Source organism: Triticum aestivum, chromosome 3B, assembly GCF_018294505.1.
Source record: "Triticum aestivum cultivar Chinese Spring chromosome 3B, IWGSC CS RefSeq v2.1, whole genome shotgun sequence".
NCBI classification, from domain to species: domain Eukaryota; kingdom Viridiplantae; phylum Streptophyta; class Magnoliopsida; order Poales; family Poaceae; genus Triticum; species Triticum aestivum.
The window spans coordinates 754302065-754311576 of record NC_057801.1 but is presented as its reverse complement, the minus strand read 5'-3'; the positions used below and the strand labels follow the sequence as shown (position 1 = coordinate 754311576).

Here is a 9512-nt window from a genome sequence, read left to right as displayed (position 1 = left end):
ATAAATATATGAATTTTTTTTTGCGGGAAATAAATATATGAATTTTCACTCTGTGCAACTTGTATGCAGGGGCGGCGGGGATTTTTAATCAGCTGTGTATCCGTTAGAAAATACCTTCCAGCCGAACAAGTCATTTGTCAACTCGAGAGGATTCATTGTATACTTCATCAGCGCATGTTATTGGTCACAACAAACTTATGTTAATCTTAACATACATGTGACGGTTGGTCATCATCATGCTGCTGACGGTTGGAACTCATCATGCTGCTGTTTGGAAGGATAGATGGAAACAAACACCACTGGTGTAGGAATCAAAAAGCTATTTCCGTCTCAAGAACTAGTCATTTAACCAAATCGCGACAAAGGTTTTTTGGACTTGCGCGCATTTTTTGCAGGTTATCCGCACAGTTTCATATTGGATCCTTCCTCCTACTAGTGGAACAGTGGATACATACGGATTTTGGACGCAATTGTCTGATGGCGGCCGGTTATACCGGCTATTTTCCGCTAGGGCGTGGGTGGCACATTTTATTCTTCAAATAAATGTGCAATAAAATTCGGTTGTGTGCATCACTTGGTTGCAGAGACCGGGATATATGCCCACCTTTTCAAAGAAACCTGTAAATTGCTTCAGTTTTCATTCATGCTTATCTTATTTATGGACTACGAGGACGGACGGGCACATGCATTATTGGTTTAGAAACCGTCAAAAGAACAAATCCCTTACAACCTCTGCTTTATAAGAACTTCCCGTACGCTTCATATACGCAACCATTACACAAACTTAAGTTAACGCTAGCTAGCATTTTCAGTCCTGTGACCACCATGGCTCGGCCAGCAGCAAGAAGAGCTAGCGGCGTGGTCGCCATGACGCTGCTGCTGCTCCTGCTCCTGCCGGCGCCTGCCTTGTCTGTGGCGGGGGCGGTGGTGGGGGTAATCGTCCGCTCGCCTATGATGAAAAGGATCGCGAGCATCATCGTCAAGGAGGTAGCAAGCGCCGGCGCGTCCGCCCTGACCAAGGCCCTCCGCAGCTCCAACAAGGGCGGCCAGCTGGGCTCCGATGCCGCGGACGACGCCGGCATCATACTCTACCACGTCACCGTCGGGCAACAGACTTTCTCCGGCGTGGTCGACATCTCCAACGACTTTTTCTGGTGCAGTGCCCGCCCGCTCCGGCGCAAGTGCTCTCCGCGGTCCCCTGCCTGAGCGACACGTGCTCCAGCGTGCTCAGGAAGACCACTAACGACGACTGCATCGACACAACCAGCAGCTGCCTGTACGCTTACGGGTCACCCGACGATGGCAGCTACAGCACCGGCTACCTCGGCTATGAGCAGTTCACCTTCGGTGCTGGGACCGGGACGTCGCCCGTCTCCGGGAGCGTGGTGTTCGGCTGCAGCACCCAGAACACAGCGAGGGACGGTGCCATTGGGTTCAGCAAGGGCCCCCTCTCCATCCTGTCACAGCTGCACATCACCAGGTTCTGATTCTATGTTGAGAGAAAAAAAACTACCAACGTCATCATTATTATGTGACATTATATACGTTATAAGATATATAAGAGAGAGAAAAAACTATCAAAATCATTCTAGATGTTGATATATACTATTGATAAAACTTGGTCAAACTTTATAAAAGTTTTTGAAATAAAGGTTGTCATTACAAGAGCTTCAATCCAGTTAGTAATGTAAAAACACTCTTATATTATATTATGGGACCGAGGGGGTAATTTTGAATCATGATTTGTGCATGCATCTGCAGGTTCTCCTACTTCCTGACACCCGACGACTCCAAGAGCTCGAGCTCCACCAGCGCGGTCCTCCTGGGCGACCAAGCCGTGCCGCAGACTAAACATAGCCGCTCCACACCATTGCTAAAGAGCAACATGTACCAGGACTTGTACTACGTTAAGCTCACCGGAATAAAGGTTGACGGTGAGTCGCTAAAAGGCATCCCGGACCGAGCGTTCGACTTCGCGGCGGATGGCAAGTCCGGTGGGGTGGCCCTGAGCACCACCATCGCCCTCACCTGGCTCCAGAGTGACGCCTACTATGCCGTGAAGCAAGCGCTAATGAGCAAGATAGACTCACCGGCCGTGAAAAGCAATAATGAGTTGGACCTGTGCTACGACACCAACTCTGTGGCCAAGCTCAAGTTCCCCAAGATAACTCTGGTATTTGATGGAGTGGACTCACCCGGGATGGACCTCACAACGGTGCACTACTTCTACAAGGACACCAACACCGGGTTCCAGTGCCTCACCATGCTGCCGATGCCCAAGGATTATCCTTTAGGTTCCATCCTAGGTAGCATGCTGCAGGCGGGCACCAACATGATCTACGACATCGGTGGCCGGCAGCTGACCTTCGAGAAGGCGGTGGCGGCGGCCCCACCGGTGCCACTCATGGCGATAGTCTCTCTCCTTGCGTGGGTGCTCCTCTTCTAGCAAGATAGTGTGTCAGCTCTCAATCCTCCTGACTTAAATGCTACCAAGTGTTGGGGCCCTTAGCTAGTAGTACAAAACTGTAAGCGTAAAGCTAATTAAGGTTGTGTTGATAGAAAATATGCAGATATATATTCTTGCTTAGGCCGGCCATGAAAGTAAGACTAGGTGCGTGTTTACGTATGGTTGAATAAGGACATAATGAATTCAAATGTCCATGTAAGATGCTTGCGTTAAGATATGAGTATATATATTGTCAACATATTATCACAGCATGTTTGTGAAACATGATGGTGCATAAACCGGCCTCCCCACCAATCCAAGAAAAAGAGGGGATATGGATGATTTACTTTGATTGACTTCCTTTAGATGTTGTTCATCACCAATCTAGGAAATGAATTCATTATTTGATGCAGGTTGTCGCAGTCTTCACTATTTGACCAACGAGGGAGAGGGGCGAGTTGGGACAAAGGTTGAGAAAACACTAAGCGGAGATAAATAGAATAGTTTTGCTAGAACTCATCTAGATGAGATATAATTTGGTCTCATTCACCTTTCTAGCCATTGGATGTGATGGTATAAGATGCGTGTGTGCTGACCTGGGTTGTATATGTTCTTGTTTTCAAAGTGAATGAGACCAAATTACATTTCATCTAGATGAGTTCTAGGTACTCCCTAGATAGAAAAGCCTACTAGGGATGAACCCAACAACAAGTACCTATTGGTCAAGTCTTTGGATCCCAATGGTATGTTTCTTGTAGTATTATATTGCATGATGTGTATTGAGATTTGTGTGTACCTGATGGCCTACAGTTATTGAATTTGTTTGAAATCAACTCTGACGAGGTTTCGTTAAAAAAAGAGGACTTGTTTCATATGGAGTACTATGTGTGCCAAGAGGAAGGAACACACGTCCCTACCAGGAGACGACCTGTCTCGCTCCTTGTTTATGCGTCTCGACCGGTGGCATCCAGCTCTATTGGTTATAGGGGAATCAACCCCTTCTGTTATTCTTACATAAAAAATGCTAAACACACGGACTATTACAGGCTATTATGGACTCTTTCCAACTAATTAAACTTGCCCCCCTGATATTCAGCTAGGGTGGGTCCCTCACTTTGATTTACAACCAATCAAAGAAGCCCATCTCAGCCTCTCAGTGAACCCTGTAAAAGAGATGCCTGTGTGTGTAGCATTGTTGTTCCTACATTAATGTAGTGGGGAAGATGAACGAAGTGGAAGAAGAAGGATGCAGCCGACGTTTCTGGCCGACGCATGCACGACACGAGCTAATCACCGTTAGATGAAATCCCTTTATAAATAAGGAACGTGAGATCTTAGCATCGTCCATCTGACGTCCATAAAACATCGTGTGTGAAGCTATTCCGAAGAAGAAGAGATAGAGTTCGGAGAGTTAATTGGGGACATTGACTTGGCCATATTACTGCAGCCAAAGAGCTGGTTAGGCAACTATTTCATCGACGTAGACCGCGCAAATGTTGAGCTTGCACGATGTGATGGACGGAAAACCATCGCCCCCCTGCCGGCACGGTGAGAAAAGAGTTGCCCGGGGCACCGCCACGGTACTCCAAAGATCGAAGCTCTGTCGGATCGACGGTGACTGTGGCAAGCTTGTGGCAGCACCGGAGGGTAAGCCCGCGGAGACGCATGTTGTCGAGAAGGGAGAGCGTGGTCACCGTGGTGCAGCCCTCGAGCGTCAAATCCGCTAGGAATGTGCACGCGGAGATGAGCCTCTGCACGTGTTCCTCCTCGTCGGGGACGTGGGTGAGGTGGAGAGCCCTGAGCGTCAGTAGGCAGAGCCTGCAGGAGGCAAGACAGTGTTATCGCAATGCGGTTGAGGAGAAGAGCTGCCCGGGAACGGTGTACACTGCAAGCGGCAGCTGCCAGTATTGTGGAGCCAACTCGTCGGTGCTAGAGGCGACACCGTCGTTGTCATCGATAGCCTCAGGGGCAACGGGAGTCTTGCCGACGTCCTCGTCTCAGCTAGCAGCGTGGTCCTCGTCATGGTTTTCACTTTCAGTGAGATTTCACTGAAATTCACTGAATTTCATTAATTTCAGTGGACACTGAAATATTATGTTTCAATCAAAATATTTTAGTAAATTCAGTAGTACACAGGAAATCAAATATTTAATTAAAATCAAATGAATATTTTGGCCTATTGGCTTAAATGCAAACTGAAATAACTGAATTTCAGTGATTTCAGTTGGTGCTGAAATTTTGTTGAAACTGAAATTGAAAACCGTGGTCCTCATCTGAGCCAGTGGCGTCGTGGATGGGATCAGGTCGGCGGTAAACGGGGACGCGGAAGAGGCGGAGGTGGACCTAGAGCCTTGGTGCGGCATGCCTCAATGCCCTGCTGACCCAGTGGTACACCGTGGAGGCTCACCCTTGCTGTAACTTTCCAAGGCGACCCGAAGCGCAAAGTGGCACCGATGCGACGTTGGGGAACGGACGGCTACTGCGGGCGCTGAGGGCCGTGGTGACAACGCGGGTGAAGTGCGGCGGTGTGTTGGTGTCGTAGTTGAGGGAGTCCAGGATTAAGGGGTCCTCGGACAGCCGGACTATATGCGTATGCCGGACTATTGGGCTATGAAGATACAAGATAGAAGACTTCGTCCCGTGTCCGGATGGGACTCTCCTTTGCGTGCATGGCAAGCTTGGCGATTCGGATGTGAAGATTCCTTTCTCTGTAACCGACTCTGTGTAACCCTTGCCCCCTCCGCTGTCTATATAAACCGGAGGGTTTAGTCCGTAGGACATGAACAATTATAACCATAGGCTAGCTTCTAGGGTTTAGCCTCTACGATCTCGTGGTAGATCAACTCTAGTAATACTCATATCATCAAGATCAATCAAGCAGGAAGTAGGGTATTACCTCCTTCGAGAGGGCCTGAACCTGGGCAAACATTGTGTCCCCCGCCTCCGGTTACCATTAGCCTTAGCCCTTAGACGCACAGTTCAGGACCCCCTACCTGAGATCCGCTGGTTTTGACACCGACATTGGTGCTTTCATTGAGAGTTCCGCTGTGTCGCCACCATAAGGCTTGATGGCTCCTTCAATCATCTACAACGACGCCGTCAAGGGTGGAATTTTTCTCCCCGGACAGATCTTCGTATTCGGCGGCTTCGCACTGCGGGCCAACTCACTTGGTCATATGGAGCAGATCGACAGCTACGCCCCTGGCCATCAAGTCAGGTTTGGAAGCTTGAACTACACCGCCGACATCCGCGGAGACTTGATCTTTGACGGATTCGAGCATATGACAGCCGCGCCCCGCCGCCATGATGAACATAACCTAAATCTGTCATCAGACTATGTGCGGGAGATTGCGCCTGTAACCGCACTGGCCCTAGATCCATAGCAAAGCGCGCCATCCGAGGACGAGAGGCTCAACCTCGCCACAGAAGCTGCGGACTCAACGACGCTAGATCCGAACACCGATCTGACCTCCAACAAGGCTTGTGTCATCGGAACCTCGAACTCATCTCCGGCCATAGGCTCCGAACCGCGTGTATCCGCACCCATCGAATCTGAGCAGGCGCCGATCTTAGAGTTCAGCTCCGCGGACATCTTTCAACACTCACCCTTAGGTGGTGTGTTAAACTCATTAAAGTCTCTCTCCTTGTCAGGAGGTCCTTGACCGAACTATGTCCGGCTTGAGTCGGAAGCGGACGACGAAGAACTTTGTTACCCACCCACCACCCACTTGATAGCCACTGTCGACGATTTGACAGACATGCTTGATTTCGACTCTGAAGACATCGACATTATGGACGATGATGCGAGAGAAGAATTGGAACCACCGCCCACAGGGCGCTGGACAGCCACCTCCTCATACGATATATACATGGTGGACACACCCAAGGAAGACAATGGCGATTAAACAAAAGACCAAGTTGAGGATAAACCTCCTGAGAAGCAGTCTAAGCGTCGACGTCATCGACGCTGCTCCAAACCGCGCCATGGTAAAAATAGCGATACCAGCACAAGAGAGGATAGCACTACGGACGATGCTGAAGACAACGAAGACCCCACCAAGCCAAGTTTCGAACAGGCTGAACGGGAAGACGAGCGAGCTAGCCCCAACGAATAGGCCATGAACGACGACTCGGAAGACAACAACTACATGCCTCTCTCTGAGGACGAGGTGAGCCTCAGCGATGAAGAATTTATCATGCCAGAGGATCCCACTGAGGGGGAGCCTTTTAAGCGCCGGCTTATAGCCACTACAAGGAGCCTGAAGAAGAAGAAGCAGCAGCTTCAAGCTGATCTATATCTGCTCACTGATAGATGGACTGAAGTCCTGGCAGCCGAGGAATACGGACTCGAACGCCCAACAAAAAGCTACCCGAAGCGCAAATTGCAACCTCAATTTGATGACGAGGTGCCAGAGCCGGCACTAGCAGCGCATAATGCGGCTGATCGACCACCGCGTGGCCGAGATAAAACGGCAATTCAGCCCGAGCACCAGCCGACACTACCTCGCCAAATAAATAGTAACATAACAGCTCGGGGATACACACATGACCTGTGGTACGATTTGGAAAACAGAGCAGGGCAAACCAGATCAATCTACGGATCGCGAGGGCGCGCCCCAACGTGAAACGACAGCCACCAAGCCAGATATAAAAAGCACAAATCTGTCCGTGCCGAATACCGCAGACTTGCTCCATCTGAGCTGCGTCGCGACGTAGCCCGGCACAGACGCGCCGCACACCCCCTCTGCTTCACTGATGAAGTAATGGAGCATGAATTTCCAAAAGGGTTTAAACTTATAAACATTGAATTATATGATGGAACAACAGATCCCGTGGTATGGATTGAAGCCTTCTTTCTCCATATACATATGGCCCGCGGCGATGATCTCCATGCCATCAAGTATCTCCGCTCAAACTCAAAGGACCAGCTAGGCACTGGTTGAGCAGTCTGCCAGAAAACTCTATTGGCAGTTGGGAGAACCTGTAAGATGCATACCTCGACAACTTCCCGGGCACTTATGTCCGACCTCCGGATGCCGATGACTTAAGTCATATAATCCAACAACCTGGAGAGTCAGCCAGGAAATTCTGGACTCGGTTTTTAACTAAAAAGAACCAAACACTACTAGAAAAACCCCTACTAATGGCGCACCTAGTATGGCCATTAATGGCGCATCTGTGGTGCGCCATTAACAGCACGCCATTAGTAATTTTTACTAATGGCGCACCACCTGGTGCGCCATTAGTATCTGGTATACTAATGGCGCACCGCGGGTGCGCCATTAGTATAGGCCAGGGTGCGCCATTAGTATGCCTCCCAGGGGCCATGTATATCCAGGTGCTTTGGCATACTAATGGCGCACCACCACTGGATGCGCCATTAGTAACCATGGCATATTAATGGCGCACTTACCAGTGATGCGCCATTAGTATGCTTTGTCATACTAATGGCGCACTGTCATGTGATGCGCCATTAGTATGAATATTAGTTTTTTTTTATTTTTTTATTTTCTGTTTTTTGCACAGGTTACAAAATGTATAATTTGACAAAATATAGACAGCACACATCAACAACAGATTCATCGAATACAATAGAAGAATACAATTCATCATATTAGTCTCCGAATACAATTCATCATATTAGTCTCCGAATTGAAAAGACCGAACAAAGATAGAACATTATATTACAAGTCTCGAGACCGCGAGTAGCGAGTTTGTCTTCACATTACTAGTCGATATCGATCATCTAAACTACCATCACATAGAAGAGAGCTGCGGTCATCGTGATGAGCATCATCACGATGAAACTCATCGTCATCCGGTTCCTCCAACGCTCCCTCCCCTCTCCCGCTAGATAGCGGGCGTATCTAGATTCGGCCTCGGCCCTAGTGGTTTACCCTTTGTAACTGTTACCGCTGAATCGGTGAACCTGTCTCCGACACTCCTCCCAGTCATCGTAGACTCCGGGAACCTTACCCTTGTACACGACATACATCGGCATCGCTATGCACTAGCCAAACGAAACGTTAGTACCAATTCACAGACAATACATAAGCAATATATAATTATGCAACAGAACGATCGGAAGAAAAAAGCAAGACATTAATAGCATCGATTACATCTAAGTTGAACGACTCTCGAAACCAAAGAGACATACTACAAGTTCATTAAAGTTTAATTACAACATGAGCCAATCGATGTTTCAGAACTAGACACAGCATCACTGCTTTCGACTCGACTCAAGGGACCGGAGCGTGGATGAAGCCGCCGTCTATTGTGGGAGTCATGAAATAACGGTCGTTGTCAGCCTGCATTTGTAGCATTGTGTCGATGTCACTGTTGGACGGTTGATTTCTGAGGTAGAACTGCCCCGAGGTACGAAGGACATCTTGATGGATGATTTCCGCAAACTCCGACTGGATGCGAAAGAATTCTTGTCGGAGGTCCGCGTCCTGGATTGCCGACACGCTCGCGGCCCAATCTTTGAGTTTACTCGGTAGTAGAAGTTGATGATGGTCCCGTACGATCGCCCGCATGTGATGGATGGCGTAGTAGGCACCCTTCTGACTGCCAGGCGGCTGCTTGACGCAGCAGAACATCGTATTGTGGGAGAACACATGCTTGCCGTACTTACGAATAGGCCTGGTGAAGGTGCCTCCAGATTTGGCGTAGCCGGGGAGAACATCATCAAGAACCTTCTTGACATTTGTGTAGTCTACGTTCGACTGACGGTCCGGGTCGAAATATGTGGCCATGGAATATTTGGGGCTTAGGAGGATGAGCGTGCAACGTGTGTCACTGCAGAAAACACGGAATGTTAAAAGAAAAACGATCGAAATGTAAGAATTCATATGTTACGGGCCGGTTGAGGGGAGGACTTACTCGGGAAAGTAAGGCACGAGGAAGTTATCCTTATCTTGGTTTGCTAGAATGACGCCTTCGAGGTAAGAACTCGCGACTTGCCGGTCCCCAGCGCTGCCCAAGATCTTGGCACGCATGTAGAAGGGGTCGACTATCACGATGTCCGGGGTCTTGTCGCGAATGATCCGCATCTCCATACTCAGCG

General features: G+C 49.0%; 1 pseudogene; it reads left to right on the top strand.

Annotated features, from left to right (window-relative positions):
- The first annotated feature begins 825 nt into the window (after positions 1-825).
- On the top strand, positions 826-2446 carry LOC123066358 (aspartic proteinase nepenthesin-1-like; annotated as a pseudogene).
- Positions 2447-9512: the final 7066 nt, after the last annotated feature.